The following is a 22,720-nucleotide window of genomic DNA, read 5'->3' on the forward strand; positions in this document are numbered from 1 at the left end:
CTGGCCCCTGTGATTTCTTGTATCTCAGAAATAAGTGATGCCAATGGAAAGCATTGCTATGTTTTAAAGGTGGTGGTTTCCTCACTTCCTGTACTGCAATGTTTTGTAAGGAAATCCTATGAATTAGACCTTGCAATCATAACCTAGGAGCAGGTCTGTGCTCTACTTTCCCCCCTTTATTTCCTCTTCCTTGCCTACTTCAGATGGTTTCATCAAGGGACCTTATTCATTATCCCATGGGCAATGGTAAGATGTACCATTTTGGGAAGCACAAAAGGATTCCAAAAAGAGTGTGCGCAAGCAGGGGCGGTACATCCCATTTTGCCGCCTGAGGCCCCACAGAAAGGTGCTGCCTCCCTCTCCCAGCTGACACCTCACTTACTGGGGGTGCATGGCTGCAGATGTAGCTTCCAGGTTCTTGCAAGATGTCTCCAGAAGCTCCAATCAGCTTCAGGTATTAGACACACACACTATAATATTATATGTGTACATAGTATTTTGAAGGTTTCATGCAGCCCTTAGGAACAGTGAGTTAGACCCTTGGTCTGTGTAGCTTATTGTTGTCTGCATTGACTAGCAGTGACTCTCCAGGATTTCATACATGTGTCTCTCCCAGCCCTCCCTAGAGATGGCAGGGTGTGAACCTGGAAACTTCTGCGTGGAAAGCAGATGCTCTACCTTTGAGCTACAGCCTTTCCTTAAGGTTCCTTAAAGTCTTTCTCAGGAGTATCAACTTCCACAGTATCATTGAAGTTCCGATTCAGTTTCCCACTTCTCAATGCAATACCAGTGGCACCACTACCACTGCCACACCTCTGCTTCTCACCCCCCATCACCCAGCCCCTCCTCCTGTTAGCCCTTTCTTTGTAAGGCTTGTTTATATACTTTGCAGATGATACAAGCACTGAGCAACATACACAACGTGACAAGCTGTTTGTAACTATATGAATTCTTTAAAAAAATTCTTACCGCATTTTTCGCTCTATAACACGCACCCGACCATAACACGCACATAGTTTTTAGAGGAGGAAAATCTGTAGGCATGCCACCCGTAGGCATTCCCTCCATAACACGCACAGACATTTCCCCTTACTTTCTAGGAGGAAAAAAGTGAGTGTTATGGTGCAAAAAATACGGTATTTGGCACTCTTCTAAGTCTTTCATCTGAAACCTGCATACAAAGAATGCTAGAATTCTTAAAAGCATCTTCATGTGGAACATTACAAGACCAACATAAGAACTGAACAGATTGTATTTCCTAGTCAATCTGCTAGACTCCGATCTGGTGGAACACTCTGTCACAAGAGACCAGGGCCCTGCGGGACTTGACATCTTTCCGCAGGGCCTGCAAGACAGAGCTGTTCCACCAGGCCTTTGGCCAGGGCACAGCCTGACTCCCTCCCTCGGCAACCTTCACGGAGCTCTGGCCCAATGGTTGCCAGTGGCTTGAATTAATTAATTTTATAATGAATGATTTTAGAATGTTGTTTATGCTGTACTTTTGTACTGTTTTATTGTTGTTAGCTGCCCTGAGCCCGGCTTCGGCTGGGGAGGGCGGGATATAAATAAAATTTATTATTATTATTATTATTAGACACTAATTTCTTACAATATGTTTTGTTTATATGATAAGTTGGTCTGCAGAACCACATATTTTGATATGACATGTTGAATGGTATTTTCAAAAGAATTAAAAAAGAATTTTAAAAAAGAATTCATATAATAACATACAGCCTGTCACGTTGTGTATGTTGTTCAGTTTTGCATTAATGTGACAAAGGGTTTGAAAGTGTTTTGATGATACAAGCACCATCAGTTTATTTTTTAAAAAAATGTAAATAAAAATCCTATGAATGTGTTAGTACAGTGGGTGGTTCAAACAATATAAATGAATGGGTATTTTGGAGGTGCTATTTGTAGAAGACGTTCAACCCAACCGATTGACTGTAAAGTCATGCAAATTCAAAGAGATCCATTTGAATTCTACTGGATCTGACTCCCGCCCAGATCCCATGGAAAAGCAAAGTGTTTGTGCATACTCTTCCTGGTGGCAGAGTGGGGAGTGTGAGCCAGAGGAAGGGGCGAGAAGCAACCAGAGAGGAATATGCTCAGGGCATTCTTTCAAAAGACCAAATGTGCCCACAAGTATCTCAAGCAAGTGTCGTGATCTCATCATTTCTGGACATCAAACTCTCTGGGGCAGTTGATTTTGGCTCCCTGATAAACCAGCAAATGCTAGCAGATCTCTGCTTTTATATCTATGCAGTCAAGATAGCATGGAGCCTGGGCAGATTGGAAGAGGCTATATCAGTAGCTGGCTCAGGCACAACAAAGGAATGGACTGACTCAACTTTCAAAGAGTTTCTATAAAGTGACAACAAACTTGATGTCCCTCTAAAAGGCAGCGCTCATTTTAGGAATTGCGTAACTAGATAAAGGCTGCAATCTTAGATGCTTTTTCCTGGCAGAAAGTCCCACTGTACTCGTAATATTTTGATATATTTAATAATGATTGGACATAAAATAAGAGAGCCACGATAACAAATGGAAGACCTGTGCACCCTCCAAAGTTTCAAATCGCAGGCAGAATGTTATACAACGGAAACAATTGGAGGACCCCATTTTATCTTGAACCTCTGCAAATGTTTAATGTGAAAAATGTGTTAATTAGTGTTTCTATACTTATATGCTTAAGGATTCATTACAATTGGCCTTTGTTTGTCCCAGAGTTGGCAGCACAGACTTACTACATTTGAGAAGGGAATGTTTGAGGGTCACTTAACATTGTATCGCCCTCGGTGATACAAGAGCTGTTGTAACTCTGCCAAAAAAGTATACAGAGTTCCCTCCAGTCAGGTTTCATCCTGATTTTGATTATTGTTTATAACTAGACAACGTCTGAATAGTTGTAGTAAAAGGGGAGGAAGTTTTACTCCTGGATTCGAGGTCAGTTTGTAATGAACCATGGTTTCAATTGCAAGAACAGCTGCTTCTTTTACAAGCAAAACGGGTTCACTTACAGTTCAGGGTAACACAGTAATAATTTAACAAGGAAGTGCCTCTGTGTATGTGTGTGTGTGTGTGTGTGTGTGTGTGTACGTACGTACGTATACACACACACACACACACACACTTGAGTGCCTTTAGCAGATTCCATCCTGAAGCTAAATCCATTTTTAATGGTGTGGATTGCCGCAGGAAGGGAGTAATAGGATGACGACCACTTCCATTTTACTAAAACAGAGGGCAAAGCAGGATACAGCTTTGCATTTTCATATGCATAGATTCAAATTTGGAATAATTGCTATAATTTCAATACAAACATAGTGGGCTGACTGTAAGCAGGTGACCTGCCTACTTTCTTCCAAGAGAGGCAACGTGAATGTCTTCATATGGCTTACGTTTTCAAATCACATTGAAGCTGGTTTGGGGAGAAATGTATCAAAAACACAGTATTTTTCAATAAATTATAGGATTGGTGTGGATTGTGGCTAAGTCATGTATAGTCAGCTTTAGACCTTCAAATACAGGGCTTTTCAAACAGAGGACTGTCCTCCCTTTGACCGGAATATTGTGCTCTATAAAGTAGGACACATGCTTGCTCTTGAAACACTGTACAGCTATGCCTTTCAAATGCCAGATAAAAGGGTCTTCCTCCCACAAAGGTGGCATTTATAATTTTGAAATTGTTCTTTTTTTAAGTTGCAGAATTTTTTTTTTAGTTTACTGTTTTTTTATTTTTTTTTTAAATTGGTTCAGAAACTGCTTCTGGGTTCTGTTTTGTTTTGTTTTGCATATGCAGATTCACATATTACAGACATTATTTTCCCATTTATCCCTCTTATTTTCTTTAAACAAATACTACCGTTTCCTTTCTCCTCCTGTGATGAGGCTGCATTTTAATATTTTAATGTTTCAGTATTTTAATTGTTGTATTTTAATCTTGTTTTTAAGTTGTATTCATTCAACTTTTTATTATTATTGCTTGTTAGCCACCCTGAGCCCGGCCTTGGCTGGGGAGGGCGGGGTATAAATAAAAATTATTATTATTGTTATTATTATTGTTATTATTATTATTATTATTACCATTTTAAAAGTGTAGCCAGATGTCATAAAAATACCAGACGAGACAATGCTTTGAAAGATGGATCAAAAGCATTTGGATCAACCTCAGCAAGTAAGATCCACAAACTTCTAGCCACCTACCTTTGCACCTGTGCGTTTGCTAAATGGAGTAATAAATCGAATTTAGCTCTGCAGCTAAACATTTGGTAGTAAACTTTAGTTATAAAATTTAACAATAAATTAAATACTGCTAAATACAGTAGCTTGACGAGTCTCTTCTTCATGCTTTGTACTTTGCAGATAAAGAACAAGTACAAGTGTGTTCTTCTAAAATGCCACCTTTAGGAATGGAGGAGGAGTAGAAATCCCCCCACTCACTGTCATATGCTGTTTGTATCCAGCTCAAACTTGTTACCATACACAGTTAAGTCAAGCGGGTTTAAAAGGTGAATGTAACAGCTTTGAATATTTGTTATCCCTGTGCATTCTGGGTCACTCTTTTTGCCAAAACCCATTGTAGCTATTTAATCGATGTGTTTGCTTTTGGCAGTGCATAGTTCACTGGAGGGTGAGCCAGCAGACCTCATCTGCGTGTTCTTGGCAGTGTCCGTCATCATGAGATCTGAGACAAGTCATCGTGTGGGCTAGATTACAGAACTTCACATTCATTCCAGGTAAACCTATTGCTTTCTTATTAGTTAGCAATTCACAGCACAAGTGATAGGCTTGCAGGCATTCTGAAATGCCCATCATTGGCGAAGTGGTGATAGCAGCTTCTTGCCTGTACTATACAGTCTCTGTTTTTAACATTAACATCTTTGCTATGTAGACTCCAAGCCGCACACAGCGCCGTATAAGGTCTCCCATGAATTCACAAAAGAACTGAGGGATGCGTGCACATTGGACATGGAGGAAATATATACATCCTATGAATCGACCAACATATGTCTTCATTTTTAAGTCGAACATGCTTGTAAAAAAACAAAACACACACACCCAACACAACATGGTATGTCTGAAGATCAGGTAGCCATAAATCAGTTTCTATGAAAGCAGTTAATTAGGTGAAGATCCTGGTGTGGTGAAGTGGAAGACTTGGAATCTGGTAGAGCTAAGTTTAAATCCTTGACCTTGAACCTTTTAGCCTATCCTGTCTCACAAGGAACATGCCAATAGATAGCCCCAAGTATGTCACTTTGAGTTTTGTGGGGGGGAGTCAGGGACTGGCTTGCCCAGCTGGAGGAATGGGTCTTTGCCATGAGCGTTGATTTTGTATTTGTTTTGTTTTAAATTTGTATTTTTAAATTTTAACTGGGGGTTTTGGTTTATGGTGGTTGTTGTTTTTGCTGTTTTTTTTACACTGCCTTGATATCACTGTGTAAAAGGGAAATGATGGTGGTGATGATGGTGGCAGCAATAATACATGAGACTGCCTTACATTAAATTGAACCATTGGTCTGTCAAGCTCGTACTGTGTACTGTGATTGGTGGTTCTCCAAAGTTTTGGACAGGGTTCTCCCCACCCCCCAGCCCATGGGTGTAGCCAGGGGCACAGAGGGGGAGCAGCAGTCTTCCCCTAAATCAAGTAAAGAAATAAAAAATACTTAACTAAAAATACAAATAATCAGAATATTTGAAATTGAAATGCCCTCTGAGGTCACTTGGATGATGTTGTGGAGCATTCTAGCAATGCAACTAGCAATCTGACTGAGCAATAGGCATGGCTTCAGTGAACTGACCAATCGCATCGTAGGTAGCTTGGTTCTGGGACAGGACAGGTGGCTGTCATAACATCATGACTTTGCCAATGCCCCAGCCATGTTACTTCTGATCATTGGGACCTTCTGCATGCAAAGCAAGTGTCCTTCTATTGAGCCATAAGCCTGGGGGTGTAAAAAATGTATATTTAATATAATCTTTTCTTCTATTTCTAAAATTCAGAGTTCAGTGTAGATCTTTATATAGCTAAAGTGAAACCATCCAATTCACAATAGGGAAGATTTCAACAGTGGTGTTTCCCCCCCCTCCTTTAATGGGGACAATAAGGCGGGGGGAACAGTCTTAAAAAAACAGTCAAATGATGACTGTGTTCAGTGATCATGGAATGCTGACGGACAGCTGGAGGAAAATCATAAAAAGTCAGGTGGGAGAATGGAATGGTGTGCCCTAAAAACAGGCACAGCTGGAATTCTGGACAGAAGTCCTCCACATTGCAATGCTTTGCTGCGGGTCCTACTTGTTACTATATATATTTGTTACTGAGCCTGCAATGCTAACTAGGGTTGCCACACACCCGGAATTACCTGGACAAAGGAGTAATATGGCAGTCGGAAGCAGTATCCGGGCAGAAATTGCTGAAATATCCGGGAAAATCTAGATGCATGACAACCCATGTCGGAAGTCTAGATGTTTCTGAATTTCCTTAAAAATAGCTCAAAAACTCTAAAAAGCTCAACAACTTTGGCAAAAGGAAAAAGAAAGCTCAACAAAAGAAATCTGTGTCCAGATTTTCACCTTTTGAAATAAGACAACCCTAAAATATACTTACCTGGTTGTAAGTCCTGTTGAATTAAATGGGGCCTTAGTTGTCCTCAGACATGCATAGGATTTCACTGTACACATTTAAAAAAGAAGAGCTATTTTGAAAAAACAACAATTAAATACAATGTTTTTAAAATCCAACATCCCATTTAAGGGATTTGCAAGCATATAAATTCTAACTTGGAGCGAACCACAAAGTGAACCGAACTGTTGTCCTGGCAAAGACAAATGTCACCCCTGACTTCAAGATCTGGGAACTGGCAGGAATCAATGCATTTGAACGGGATTTTCTGCTGTTGCTTCTGCACTGCTGTCACTTCTGTTTTGGTCATTCATTTGCTGTATGAAAAAAGAGACTGTGCGGTGGGGAAATTTGAGCAGGAGCTAAACCGAGCAAAGAAACAAGAGCTGGAACTCCAACTTTGTCAAAACAAATGTGTCAAAACAAGGGGGCGTGGAGCAGCTTTACAGTTAACCATCTTGGAATTGCTGTGAAAGCAGCTCACTGATAACTGCAATGTTTGCAATATTTACATTTTCTTTGCAGAGAGAGAGAGAGAGAGAGAGAGAGGGAGGATCATGTTCTCATACAATGTGCAGCCTACTTCCATTATGATGGGTGAGCAAAGGAGTTTCTATAAGATCAACTTCCCCCTATTTATTATAATTATAATTATTATTACTACTACTACCACCGAAGGTCCCAGGGTGGGTTACAACAATTAAAACACAATATTAAAAACAGTTTAAAACAATTTAATATGATCTTGACCTTACTTAATGCTAAAGTAAAGTGGAAATAATAAATAGCTTGACAGTTATCCTCCTCCTCCTCTTCCTTCTTTCTTCTTTGGCGATCATTTGTAGCCGAGTAGGATTGTCTTCCATAAACACGTTTTTAACATAGAAAATGGTTAGGAATGATGGGAAGTTTCGTACAAAAACAACAGGGGGGCTACAGGTTTCCCCACCCATACTTCAACCCTGAACCATATGATTCTTTTGCAAAAAGTACGATTTTTAATGGCATATAGTTTTTTAAAATTTATTTATGATTTTCATTTATATACATTTCAGTAGTTTTACAATCATTCTAATATTGCAAAACTCGACTTCCTTTCTCCTCTTTCTGCAGTCCCTTAAATTTATTTTGGACATTTCCTGCATATTCTAAATTAACTTGACTTATTTTTTTATCTATCTACTTTATATGCTCTTATGAAACTGCAGGTTATTACAATATATGCTCTTATGAAACTGCAAGTTATTACAATAATCCTGCCAATGTCCTTATCTGTTTACAGTTTGTTTGTAAATATTCAATAAACCATTTCCATTCTTTTATAAAAAGTTTGTTATCTTGAATTCTTATTTTTCCAGTAAATTTCACCATTTCTGCATATTCCATAAGTTTTTGTATCCATTCTTCTTTCATCGGACTTCTTCTTCTTTCCATTTTTGGGCAAGTAGCGTTCTTGCCGCTGTAGTCACATACATAAAAAGATTTCTATACTGTTTAGGTATCACCTTGTGAGTCAACACCCAGATGCTGTTCGGGTACAGTTTTTCTTCTCTAACAAGGAAGGCTAACAAATAGAGCCTCTTTCTGTTCTTCCCTTGGGAGATAGGCATACAGGGACACATTTGCCCATTTTTCTAAACTATTGATTATATACTGCTTAGACTTCATTGTACAGTTCAATGATTAAGCCCCTTTGTGGGGAAAAACATTGATTGTACTGAAACACTATCTAGGTGTTGACTCACAAGTTGATGTTGCTTCTACCAAACACATGAGTAAAGAAAAAGATTACTTCTGTAATTTGTTTCTTTCTTTGTTTATACTCCTAATTGTGGAGCAGTTGCCCTTGGCGATACATTTTTGTGTGACTTTGGCTGTAGGAGTTGCCAGAAGGCAGGGGCGTAGCGTGGGTTGTCAGCACCCGGGGCAAGGCAAGTAATTTGCACCTCCTAACCCGTGGATTTGCGCCCCCTAACCCGTGGATTTGCGCCCCCTAACCCTAACCCCCAAATGTTGCGCCTGGTGCGGCCGGCCCCCCCTGCACCCCCCACGCTACGCCACTGCCAGAAGGGACTCGACTTCTTAGCCTTTTCTTCTCCCAAAGATGTCCTGCAAGGCAGTGGGTACAGATTTTTCCTTGGGGTTTACTCTTGAAACCTTTCTCACAAATTAGTTTAGTTATAATGCATAGGAGGTTTAGTACCAGAGTTTTCCTTCTCCTAGATGGGCTACCTTCCCAGGTTGATGAGCCCCATCTGCCCCTCACTTTCCTCTACAGCATGTGCAGCAATCACTTTCTTGACTGTTGGACCCACTATTGGTCTCATCCAGTGCTATTTTTCTAGAAAAAAGGTGCTGGAACTCACCAAGAACACTTCCCTTGTTCTCATAGAATGGCAATGGCACCCACCTGAGAGGTGCCAGAACTGAGTCCTGGCAAGTTCTGACTAAAAAAACCCCTGGTCTCATTCACTCAATCCATCGGAGCCCAACTCTCCAAGCCACCCTCACCTGGTTTAGTCAGCCAATTGAAGCAATTCCCAAGCTGTGGCCACTGTCACATGCTGACAGCTTCCAGGACCCACAGGTGAAAGCTGGATGCAGGGTGGGGACCAAAGGTGGACATACTACCCCAGAAGGAGCACAACGTATCCCCCATCAGAAGTACAACCACTCCCTGAACACTCTATACACGGTTTGAAATATACCTTGCTTTCAGAGAAATATGAGAGGAGTTCTATTTATCCTGTACTTCGTTTGCCCCTTCCCTCCATAGTCCCTTGCAAGGCCCCTAAAACTACTCCAGAGAGTCAGGGACCCTTCAAAATGCCATGGGGGGTGGCACAGGGGTCTGTTGCAGGTGGAAGCTCTGACAATTTGATGCTGACCTCCCACATGTTATAAAACCATTGAGTCACCAATAGAATTGATCAGAGGATGCTAATGTTCTTATAAGCAACCTGTAATTATTTTTCCTGCCATGTTCTGAATAAAGCAATTAATATTTGGGCCTCTTTGGAACAGAACACTGGTTATTTACTTATCTGTTCATTAAAAGGGGATTGTGGTTTGAGGGAGGGATTGTTTTCCACAATGCAGACACATTGTCACATCTGATCAAGCAGGCCTTTCAAATTTTCAGAAGGACACAGGCCAAATCTGTTGAGCGGAGGTCAAAGTGGGGTTGCTGCACACACTCTGAGCAGCAATCCTCCTCCCAAACTGTTTTCAACTCTCTGAAAAACAACAACAACTGCCACCTGTCTGCAGCATCCTGCTATTCAGTGTTAATGGAAGTCAGTTCTCTTAACAAAAAATCCTGTTTCTGAGACTGTAGAACAGTCTGTAAATTAGCATCTGTTTAATTTGCAGGTTCCACCTTGATTTCAGTTATTCTTCTTTTTCTTTTGCATAGATTTTAGTTTCTCTCTCTTTCTCTTTTTTCAGAGTTCAGGAACTGGAAGAGATGTAGAGAGAAGAAGTAATGAAAGCTAGGCTGAGGCAACCGATTATAGCAGCAGGGACTCGGAAGAGGCTAATAATTGTCCACAATGAAGTGCCATCCTTTAGCCATTGAAACTCTTCTTTGATCTCCCCATCACTTTAAATAGCCCATCTGCAGAAGATGCCTCTAGTTTACAGGAAGCAGAAGAAGCAGTGGAGCTATTGCTAGCCCCAGAGTAGAAGGTGCAGGAGAAACGTGACAGACATGATGAAATGACTTATATTATAATTTGGCAACCTATAATGGAAGTTTACTGAGAGCTTATGATCCACCTGAAAGTGGGGTGGTGGTAGTACAAAGGAGGAAAGGGACATACAGAGGTTTTCTATGCAGACATATCTTCTGAATTAAAAAAGCTCAATTTAAAACACTTTTGCAGAGTTCCCAAGGTGTGCAGTTTTAGTTCAGCCAACTGGCTACAGCCGGAAAGTCAGCTCCTGTATGCTAGATGCAGATAGTGAGAAAGTGGGCCTTGGATTTAGTACTTGGTGGATTAGAGTTTGATGTTTGCATCTCTCTCTATAGCAGTATTCCAGCAGGTTGTTTGTGAACTGAGATTCTACACAAATTTGTGAGTGATCTGTGCAATATTACTTGTCTGCAGACTTGGTTTCTGCCTGATCTGAGGACTAAAGTGTGAATCAGTTGACTTCCCCATATATATATATTTGCAAAATGAGGTCTAAAGGTGTGATTTGCAGACCATTTAGCTTGGTAGGACACCTGCACAAATGATCAAAGAAAACTGCTTTAGAGTGCTTTCTATTTATCTTCCTCGTGTTTCTTCCCTGGTTGCAGTGCAGCCCCCACCCCACCCACCGCCATTAAGGAATGAATTGCTTCCTACCGACTTCAAAAGGAGAATTACAACAGCATGTCATCAAGTCAAGGATATTTCAATTTCATCTGGTAATTGCGTTAATAATGGTGTGTTTAGTGGTTTGTTTACTGTGCTATGACTTCAAACCCAGGTTACCTGAAAACCGCTGGTGCAACTAAAGAGAAAGGAATTGTAGGTGCTTCCCTGAAAGATTATGCCTCTGTTGGTGAGATTAGCCTTTCCCCCAAAAAAGAGTGTGCCTTCCTTAAGACTTCTGCATTTTTCAAAAGGATTCTTCTTTATATGGTTTCCAGAGAGGTAGCTGTGTTAGTCTGTTGCAGAAAAAAACAACAGAGAGTCTGTCATGAAAGACTTAGAGCATCTGGCATCTCCAGGTAAAAAAGCCAATCAGTATATCGGGAATGGGAAACCTGTGGCCTATCAGATGCTGTTGAACTACAACTCCCAACATCCCTGACCATTGACTGTCTAACAACATCTGGAAGACTCCAGATTCCTCAAATGCACAGAGGAAATTGGAAAGATTCAATCCTGCAGAGCCAGTACTGTACTGTTATAGTAGGGAATACTGGGCTAGAGGGAGAAAAACAATCTGTCCAGGTACAAGAAAGCACTCCAAATTCCAGATTTCTTTCTCTATCCTTTTCGAGAACTGTCTCTTTGGAAATGGGCGATGGATTGAAAGACCCACACCTCTTATTTCTTGCTACCGTGGTACCTCGGGTTACATACGCTTCAGGTTACATACGCTTCAGGTTACAGACTCCGCTAACCCAGAAATAGTGCTTCAGGTTAAGAACAGTTTCAGGTTAAGAACGGACCTCTGGAATGAATTAAGTACTTAACCTGAGGTACCACTGTACTGTGTTGGAATAATGAGCAAGCTGACTATTATGACACCATTCCTATTCCCAATCAGACTACAAACAAAGATGTCATTTTGTAGGGTGATGGCAGTTTATTTTTTTTATCCACAAAATTTGCTGAAACTGAACGCTGAGCTTTTTCGAGTACATGGAAATCCCCAGGTGTATTGTTTGCACAAGCGTGGGGGGTTTCCAGAGATATATCAAGCCCTAGCATCGGTAGCTTAAGTTCAGAAGTGTGGATCTGCATCCTGGGTAAGTATATCCGTGTGACCTGTTATTGTAAAGATAACAGATTTGCTGCTTTCTCCAGCTAATGCAAGCATTTGGGGGGAGGAGATTAGCTCTACTGAACCCTGCTGAAAACATGTGCACAGATACGGAGATGCAGCTGAACAAGAGATGTACCAAAGGGGCTCTGTGTGTTCAATAAGGAATAGCAGAAAATGTTCTATGCAAGTACAGTATGTTCAGAAGACACTGAGAAATATATGTGAAAAGACAGAAGAACAGAATTACCTCTCCATGTACAACAGTGGTGTCCAAACTTTTTTCAAAGAGGGCCAGATTTGGTGAAGTGAAGGGCTGTGAGGGCTGGCCAAAGGGCCAACCAAAGTTGAGCTTTTTTTAGGGTTGAAGTGAAGTTGTTGAGGTTTTCTTTAGGATTTTACCTCAGGAAATAACCGGATTGTACACCCGGATTGTACACCCAAAACGGACTTCGGACATGCCTGATGTAGAAGGACTGCATAGATGCAGTGGCCCAGAAAACCAAGTGGTAATAGATTAGAACCAGACCAGGGTGATCCAATGCATGGCTTGAGGGCCAAGAGTGTTGGATTCAATGCAATAGAGAGAAAAACAATACTGGATAAATTTTAAATCTGTTCACCTTTCCTACAAAGACAAGAAACTGACTTTTTAAAAAAAAAAACACACAAGGCTTTTATGCCTCTAACCAAAGTCTTCTCCACTAAACTAATACAATGGAGCTAATTATTTATTTTGTTGCATTGAAAAAACGCACAAAAAGCAAAAGTCCTAGTGCACAAGGGGGAGCCTCCCTCAGTACAGGAGATGTCCCATTTCTGAAGGGTGGCCAATTCATGGACGGTGATCAGCATGGCAACTGGGACGTAGAGCTCACATGCTCTTCACTGCAGGGTCCGGCTCACATGTTGTTAATACAAATGTCAAATATTTGAAGTGGGCTAAAGGGAGAGATTCCACTATTTTGGACTAACTGCATGTCCTGATGCTAGGCAGGAGCGGGTGGCACTGTGGTCTAAACCACTGAGCCTCTTGGGCTTGGCGATCAGAAGGTCAGTGGTTCAAATCCCCGTGACTGAGCCTCTTGGGCTTGGCGATCAGAAGGTCGGTGGTTCAAATCCCCGTGACTGGTTGAGCTCCCGTTTCTCTGTGCCAGCTCCTGCCAACCTAGCAGTTTGAAAGCATGCCAGTGCAAGTAGATAAATAGGTACCGCTACGGTGCGAAGGTAAACAGCGCTTCCGTGTGCTCTGGTTTCTGTCCCTGTGTCCTGTTGTGCCAGAAGCGGTTTAGTCATGCTGGCCACATGACCTGGAAAGCTGTTTGTGGACAAACGCCAGGTCCCTCGGCCTGAAAGCAAGATGAGCGCTGCAACCCCATAGTCGCCTTTGACTGGAATTAACCATCCAGGGGTCCTTTACCCCCCTTTTTTACCTGATGCTACTATGTCTTCCACATCTGTGCATCATAATTTCCTGGCGACAGATCCCAGAAACCCTTCCCATTCCATCTTGTGTATATGAGTTTCAGAAAAGTGAGATTTCATCCTAAACTAGACCACATAATCTGACTTGAAAATTGAATCATATTATTAAGACCTATAATGTAAACTGCCAATTTCTTTCCTCTTGACTTTGCTTTTTGCCCAGGGGGCTAAAAATATGATCATGTTATAAGAAAGAAAGAAAGACATAGGCAAAGTTCTGCCAACAAGACAAGCTGCAATTTGAAATTTTTCAAATATTTATGCATTGTCAGGTTTGGTCTTAATCTTTCTCAATCGAATTGCCACACACACATGTCTACAGGTAATCCAAACTGTCAAGTATTCTGTCTAAAAGCATGGATGGTGAATAAGGTCTAACTAAATTGCTGTGTGAAAATGCTGATTCTGAAACATGCTGTTTACCAATGCATGGGTAATTTTAATTAGAGAATGCAGCTCGGGATTTCATGTGGCTGAGAACTGCATTAAAACAAGTTAAACCAAAAACGTCTGCTTCCTGGAGTCCAAAATTTTGGATTGTTGTAGAATCCCCATCCTTGTTATATACAATAATTATTCTGTGACACATAGAGGGAAATATTCCACACACAGGATTTGGGGGGGGGGGGGAGAGGCTTTCTTAAACATTGGGTGATTTTTCTACATTTGCTGTTGCAGCTGATCACTTATGCAGCTCTTCAACTTTGCTTGCATTTGAATTTTCTCTCATTTCCCCCCATAAAACTACATTGCCTACCACTAATGCAGCATCTGTGATAACCCCTCTTTCTTTTTGCTTGTGTCACGTGATTCTGTTTCCCAAGCAAATCAGCTGGAGTCAACAAGAGGACCGTGAATGTATGTTGGTGTAACTTGGTTCAGATTTAAAACTGTGAAGGTAATAATAATTCCTTTGTAACAAGCAACCATGCAAATCTTTTAACAAAGTTCCAAAACATGCACAGAAATATCTTGCATTGTTTCCCTCTTCCTTGCACTAAACACTGTCAAACACACTTTATATTGTTGGTTCTGTAAATTCTTCACCCCTTTGTCTAGCTTCTCCTCAAGCTCTGGCGGCAACAGTAATGACTACAACCCCCCCCCCCCAATTTACTATAGTGCAGACATATGACCTTAAGTGGGTCAGAAAGGTGGGAATGTCCTCCCTCAGAAAGTAAAAAACAAATAGTTCTGCTTGATCTGTGACTCATGGTAATTATAGCAGGTTGGAATTGGCTGGGCTGTGCTTTGCAACTTTTGGCATACCTTTGCAGTACAGACACATTTTGGCAACAAAAGTATGTTAAAAAAACAACATGGCCTCAAAGCTGTAAATAAAGTGTTACGCCCAGGAAACATGGTGTTGCTAGTCCCAGATTATTGCATATTGGTGCTTTTCCAGGACCATCCAAATCATGAATCAGTAGGTCCTGAAATATTTTGTAATCCTTGGGAGGTGCAAGTAGGTGTTAAAATCTGCCGCAAGGCAGCAAGTCATCGCTAGGACTTTAAATCTCTCTGCTGCCTGTGAACTTGCTGATACTCCTTGCTTCATTCTGTGTTATTCAATATCTGTCTCACTTAGCAGCATGCACAGTTTTAAAAGAAAGTTGCAAGGCGGTATGGCCCCAATCCAGCAGGGTTTAGTGCACTTTAGCTCTGATGCTCTTTGCGGTGCGGCAAATACTACTCTATATCTGCAGCAGTGATGGGTGAGAGTCAAGTGTACAATTCAGCCAGGTCATGTGATTTGATTCTACAGCAGTGCTAAATCTCCACCAATTGTATGGTTGGCGCTTACGTTATAATTGCAATATGGAGCCCCAACCACTTTGCTGAAACAATGAGTTGTATTCAAGTAAATTTCACTTCGAATAGGTTCATTAAAATCAATGGCCTTGACTAACTTAGGCCTGTTTAGGGGTCTACTCTGAGCAAAAGCTTGTAGAATGCAATTCAATGTTTGGGCACTTACCATGGAAAAATACCAATAGACTTAATGGATGAGCCTAAGGCACATGAATCTAAGTCTAGATGACTATGCAAATATGGCCACACATATTCTTTTTTCCTCCCCCTAGGGTTTACAATGTATTTGTGCTTAACCATTAGAGCCAACTCCTTTCTTAATGGACATTTGTGGCCAGGAGTTTGACTGAGCATACAAGCTTTGTATTTGCAGATGTGTGGGCAGGGAGTGTGCATGAAAGCCCCACCTATTAACTCATAGCCTCAGTCCCTGACAATCCCTGTGTGTGTGTGAATATGTTTTTATTGAAAGATTTTCCACAAGTACATTCAATGTCTCTTGTTTTCAAATGGTAGAATGCTTCATACAGGTCAACTGCAGCTAGTTTGAGATGTTTTTTGTTGTAGGCAATATGGGGTTGAGGGGGAAAGAGATGTGGGGAGAGAGGGAGGAAAAAATAGAGAAAGAGAGAGAAAAAGGGAAGGAGGGGAGGGAAGGGAGACGGTAAACTTTTATTCTGAGTGGGGTATATGAGTTGAGCTTTTTGTCAGTGTCATGTGGCTAGGTGTCTTATTTTTGTTGGTGGAGCAAGATATCAGAGGACCCAAAGCAAGGTTAGTTGCAGCGTGTTTTGATTGCGTGTGTGTGGGGGGGGGGGGGAGCACTGCTAGGTTAAGTTAGCCATATTGATTTATATGTTGTGTGTGTTGGTCACTGACTTGTTGGCCTGTGTATGTGATGAGAGAGAGCCACACCGGGGGACAATTCCTGTGTTGAGTGGCTGGGGCAGAGATCCTCCGTGGGTCATGCCCCCCCCAGCTCCTGCCCATACCTGATTGCATGAAGTGTTCTGCTCATATTCAATAAAATGTGAATGGAATCTCACCACAGACCATGCACCATTTGAGCATTCATGTATTCAGGCAAATGCTCGAACCAGCCTTCTGGGTCCAACAGCTCTGTGCTGCAGACAGTTGAAACTTTCCTTATTACTCTAGCTAGGGTCTAACAGTAGCTGCTAAGCCCAGACACAACTGTCAATAAAAAGTAGGTTTCTGCTTTAAAAGCTAGCAGGTATGTTTCTTTCCCACACCATTCATTTGCAGCACATTTATAGTGCTTTAAAAGTTTGGTTTCTCCCAAAGAATCATGGGAAATGGAACTTACCACTCACAGGGCTAAAATTCCCAGCAGCCTCAACAAACTACAGTTTACAGCATTATTTGTGCGCAGGGTGGGGTGGGGTGGTAATGTGCTTTAACTGTATGAGGTGGATGAGAAACAACTCAGAGACAGGGTAAGAAATATGAAGGTCTATAGACCCAAGGAGTTATGGAAAGGAGAATGTTAACTTTTTTAAACGATGATTGCTGTTGTTTAGTTATACGTCACTTTTCAATACAAAGGCTTCCAAATAATGGTAGCATATTGATACAACAAAAGATACAATAAAATGCAACAAATCCTCAATATAAAGATAGCAAAGTCACAAAACAGAAAGGGGAAAAATTGGTTCATTTTTAAGTTGTGCAGTAGAGGGAAAGGTAGGATTTCATGTTGAAGAGGACTAGGAGGTGAAATCAAATTTACATAAAAACATTGCCTGCAGTTCAGGCTTTTACACTTGGAAATGAGATGTTTTCAAGTCTATTTTATTCCTATTGTTATGGACTTTAATTTGAATGGTACTGTGTTGGGAAGTCAGATTGTCTGCCTTTCAAATGCACTGAAAAGTATTTAGTTATTTACCATGGGGTTTAGCAGGAAGACTGTTTACCAAGTGGAAGGTTATTATTTTTAACCATTTCCAGAGCAGTAACTGTGTTTGCTGGTTGCAGCAAAACAAAGAAAGAGCCTTGTGGCTTTGTAAAGTATTGATTCATTCATTAAGATACAAGCTTTCATGGATTACAGTCCATCAGATTTCTAATTTCACACATCTGCACATCTGCATGTCGCTAAAAAGGTTTGTTGTCAAAGCTAAATGCTATCAGATAAGGCCTTGTGATCTTCAGGCGAAGGGTGGTATACAAATTTTGCTACTGCTTCTACTACAGCAACAACTACGGTAATATTGCTTCTACTTCCAGGAGTCCAAGGAAGTTTAGACCTTGTTTACTTGAACAGTGTCTGCCCCACACTGTGGGGTAAACTTTGTTTTTAACACTGAGAAGTGTTTCAAAAGCAATTTGCATTATTGCAGAGGATGTCAGCAATTAGGGTGCAAGGAGTTAAAACGCTGCATTGGCCTAGCACTACCCTCTTGCGGGAACCTCATTCTTCAGCCCTTGGGATTGTGTCCCAGGTTTCTGATTCTGGGTGACTCAGAAGGAAGTGGTTGATTTTGTATTTGTTTGTTTGAGGTACACACACACACACACACACAGAGAGAGAGAGAGAGAGAGAGAGAGAGAGAGAGTGTACTGTCAGAAGTGCCAGTTTGGACCCCCTCAGGTTCCAAATGCCTAAAGAGTACTAAAAACATTCCAAAGGATGCCCTATGAGTCACAGAATAGGCCACCTCTTTCCAGGTGATCCTTCTAGGAATTAGTCTGCAGTTTTGGAGCAGCTGAATACTACCACCTAGAGCAGGGGTCGGCAAGGTTTACCTTGCCCGGGCCAGTTTACTCCAGAGGAGATCTGTCCATGGGCCAGATCGCACATGCACGTCAGGACCCCCCCCCCGCGCGATTTCTGGCATCTGCGTCTGCGCAGATGTGATTTCTGGCACCGCGGAAGCGATTTGCCAGTTTAGCACAGCACACAGGGACTCACCAAGCTGGCGGCTCAGTTCGGGGCAGCTCGGGGGCCAGTTAAACAACCCCCCATGGGCTGCTTGTGGCCAATGGGCCTTAGGTTGCTGGCTCCTGACCTAGGGACAATGACAGTTGCCTTGTTATTTATGTATTGGCAGGGCTGTCCTTTTAACTTCAGTGATTCAAAGAATCTTGCTTTTGCTTTTCAACATTCAAATGATTCTTTGATTGACACAACCAAAGCATTCAGTTAGCTTCTTATTAATGTATCCTAAGAAGGACATCTATTTTCAGCTGAAGAAAAATGAGCCCAATTGCTCTGAATAGAACCATTGTATTTTATCACCATTAATTTCTATTCAGAGCAGCCCACTGATTTTAATGGGCTTAAGTTAGCTATGGGACACGGGTGACATTGTGGGTTAAACCACAGAGCCTAGGACTTGCTGATCAGAAGGTCGGCGGTTCGAATCCCCACGACGGGGTGAGCTCCCGTTGCTCGGTCCCTGCTCCTGCCAACCTAGCAGTTAGAAAGCACATCAAGTACAAGTAGATAAATAGGTCTGGCGGGAAGGTAAATGGCGTTTCCGTGCGCTGCTCTGGTTCGCCAGAAGCGGCTTAGTCATGCTGGCAACATGACCCGGAGGTTGTACACCGGCTCCCTCGGCCAATAAAGCGAGATGAGTGCCGCAACCCCAGAGTCGGCCATGACTGGACCTAATGGTCAGGGGTCCCTTTACCTTTACCTTTAAGTTAGCCATGCCCATTAATTTCAATGGGTCTGCTCTAAGTAGGACTATAATTAGATCCCTCCCCCCAAGTTGCCAAATATTGGAACATTTAAAACAATGAATATTTCAAAACACTTTTCAGGTTTCATTATCGTAATGTGCATGCAGGAAAATTGCACCTTGAACTGTACTATTTCTCTGAATGTCACATTAGACAGTTACAACATTACACAAACTACACATCCCTCTGCATGGGCACTGGAGTCTGTTTATGCATACAGTATATCAAAGTCATTTGAGTGGAATTTTGGTGTGTATACTGACATCTTGTGACTGGCAGAAGAAATACAAGCAGATGTCAGTAGAGTCAGGATGGTGAAACTTGTGGCCTTTCAGATGTTGTGGGACACCAGTAACTCCCATCAGACCAAGCCAGCACGTCTGGTCAAGGATGATGCAAGTTGTAGTGCAACAACATCTGGAGATCAAGTTTTACCACCCCTGCAGAGCTTTGTGTGTAATGCATTTAGGAAGGGCAGAGGCAGGTGGATGGGTATTAGATTTTTAAAAATTGTGCTGTATACATTGAGCTGGTAAAGAGAGAGGAAATAATCACAGCACGTTGTTTGTCTAGACTTCTATTCAACATAAATGAACTCTTCCCACCAAAGGCTGGTAGAGTTGAAAGTGGCGGAGGGAAGAACAGAGCACAACAAAAACATCAGAACAAAAGAATTGAGGAGGGGTCATGCATGTTTTGTTAGATTAGGTCAAAGGTTCAGTTGCTGGCACCTCCAGTTTGAAGAAGCAGGAAGCAGGTGGTGTACCTGAGAGGTGTCACTAGTCATAATACCTTGCGATGCAGGAAGTCCGTGTTTCTTTGAAATGAACAGCAGTTGTGGTATGTCCCAATATGGATTGAAGCCATAGTGTTGGGGGAGAAGCTTTTACCCAACCACTTTTCCTAATTTAAGGCCATCAAGCTATTTGCACCACAGAAGAAAACATTGGAATACCAGTTGCCAAGGTGCGGGGAGGGATCAGTTAAATTGGGGGGGGGGGGAATTGTACAGAGAAAAAGGATAAATTCCTATCAGCTGCTTGCTTAAACAAGCAAAGGTGCACACAATCCCAAACATGGGAGGTCTGCTTTGGCTCCAACAGTAAAGAGTTTTAGCTTGATTTAGCTAACTGTTGGGTATGGAGTAGGGTGGTCTATAACAATGGTTCTCTGGGAATTAGTGATTTTGAAGCATTTTAAAATGGTTTCTAAAAAAATAAGGTTGTTTATAAACTAAGAAGTCGTATGCTTGCCAGCGCTGCCAGAGAACCTTGAATCCAGATATTGACTGCAGTCCTCCAGGCCTATTTTTTCCTTGGGACTCTTCCTTAGACTACATTCCCTTCCCAGGCCGCCGGCCTCTCTTCCTTAGCCCTGCACTGCACCCTCCTCAAGGCCTTTTGCATGGCTGAAATGTGCCTCTTGCTTGCCTGAATGGAAGTGGGTGCAGGTATAGAAATCTCTGAATCTGACAAAGTAAGAATCACACCAATTGCTCCCCCACCCATTTTTGCCTCTGATCCCATTTCCACCATGTGGTTCCCCCAAAAGATTCCCAAGAGGGAATGCAGCCCTAGTACTGAAAGAAGATTCCTCTCTCCTATCCTAAAAGAATTCTATCCTTGGCAAGTGCTTACAGGAGTGGGTTCACAAAATTTTATGAAATGCTCTTTCAGTACCTGCAACATCTGTTAAATACATTAAAATGCCAATTAATTTTATTTTCACTCCACTAGCTTCTTCTTTGCTTACTGTTCTTCCCCTCCCCCTCCTCCCTTTCTTCATCTGCACTGTACATTTAAAGCACATGTCTATCATCATAACAGTCATGGCTTCCCCCGAAGAATCCTCACAGAGCCACAGTTCTAAGTCCCCTTAACGAACTATTTGGGGGAAGCCATAATCTTTAAATGCATGGTGTGGCTCTCTGTGGCTTCTCTCCTTCTTCCTTTTCTTCAGTTCCCTCTCAGTGGCCAGCGACTGTCTTCTTCCTCTTTTTCACTTACCATTTGATATTCCTAGGCCTCAGGTTCCTTCAGTCGCCTAGCGTTCCACTGCTTGCCAACTGTAGACATCACGCTAACCATAAAACACAGACTATGAGGTAACTCTAACACCTTAAGTTCCAGCTTTTGGTTATCATAAGTTTATGACGCTATAGCTGTTTTAGCCAAATAGCCTTTCTCCTGCAACACATTTTCATGACTGAGGCAACAGGAAAAGCTACGTAGGGATAGCTCCCTTAAGGCAGGGTACTCTTACAAAGCATAGTGCTTTTAAAAGTGTTTGAGCAAGTCCTAGGCATTTTTGCTGTAGGCTTTGATGAGCAGTTGTTACATATTGAAAAGGTCTGCTCAATGGTGTTAGGGCTGTGAGCGGCTGATGCATTGCCAGTTAAAAAAAAAATCTCCTTGTCACCTTCACACTCCAAGTGTGAAGGATTGCTCAGGTTCCGTTTTCATTATTGTTTCCCCCAGAATGGCACTGACCAAATCTCTCTTTCATAGTATTTTAGCCTTTGGATGAAAAGCAACTCTTCTGTGTTTTCCATCCCCTGTTAAATTTGTGTCATCGACTGAAAGGCCTTAAATCAGGAGTGATCAAACTTGCATTGACACAAGTTGCTGGTTGCTGCCAGAGTATTACAATTTCAATACTGAAGTGACAATCCATGTGGATTGTGATTAGTTCCAGCTCTGAGCTGTCACGTTTAGGTCATGCCTCTCAAGTCGGTTCTTTCCAATCCCAAATAAAAGGCTATTATATCTTGACAGCACAACCGTTCCACGCTGGCACATAACACTCCACATTATGGAAATGATTTCCTGAAATTATACCCACCAGCTTACCTCAGAAAAATTTAGCTGATTATCATTTACCCACAAAAAGGTGCAAACTGACTGAAATCTACACATCTTTCTACACAGACGCAAGGTCTGCCCTGTCATGACTCATAGCAATGGCAGAGAGAACCTCGTAACATCTATAGCTGCCATATTCTTATTGGTAGTGACAGGGCAAGCTGGGCTCCAACAGGAAATAAAGCCAAATTGCAGAATCCTAAATGTCTGCTCATAACCACACTTCACATATAAGTATAAACATATGTTAAAACTACAGTTTAGGGTGCCCTACAATAGGGGTGCCTATTGTATTGTAACTAAAGCCCTTTCTTTATTTCGTTAGTGACAACTGTGGATGAACTGGGCAATGTGAAAAGAGGGGGGCTGGTTCACATGTGCACATATACACCATCTTGGTTATACAAGATTTGATTCCTCTCAGCAGCATGTGTGGACTTGCTCTGTTTTAAAAGATTGTGCTAGATATTGGTGGGCATGAAAGTTCTGTCTGTGATGGCTCATTCACACATATAAGTTACAGAGAGGGCAGGATGGACTTGCAGGATGTTTAAGGCAGCAATGCTATATACACTTAGTGTACTTTTCCGCACAAAAGACTAGGATTTTATCTTAAAAAGTTATGTTAAAATTTGGAGGTTGTCTTATGCACGGATAGTGTATCCCTCCATTTTCTTAATTTGGAGTCCCCCCAAAAGGAGCGTCTTATACACGGGGTGTGTGTGTGTGTTATACACAGAAAAAT

Source organism: Podarcis pityusensis, assembly GCF_964106645.2.
Source record: "Podarcis pityusensis genome assembly, chromosome: 5".
NCBI lineage: Eukaryota > Metazoa > Chordata > Lepidosauria > Squamata > Lacertidae > Podarcis > Podarcis pityusensis.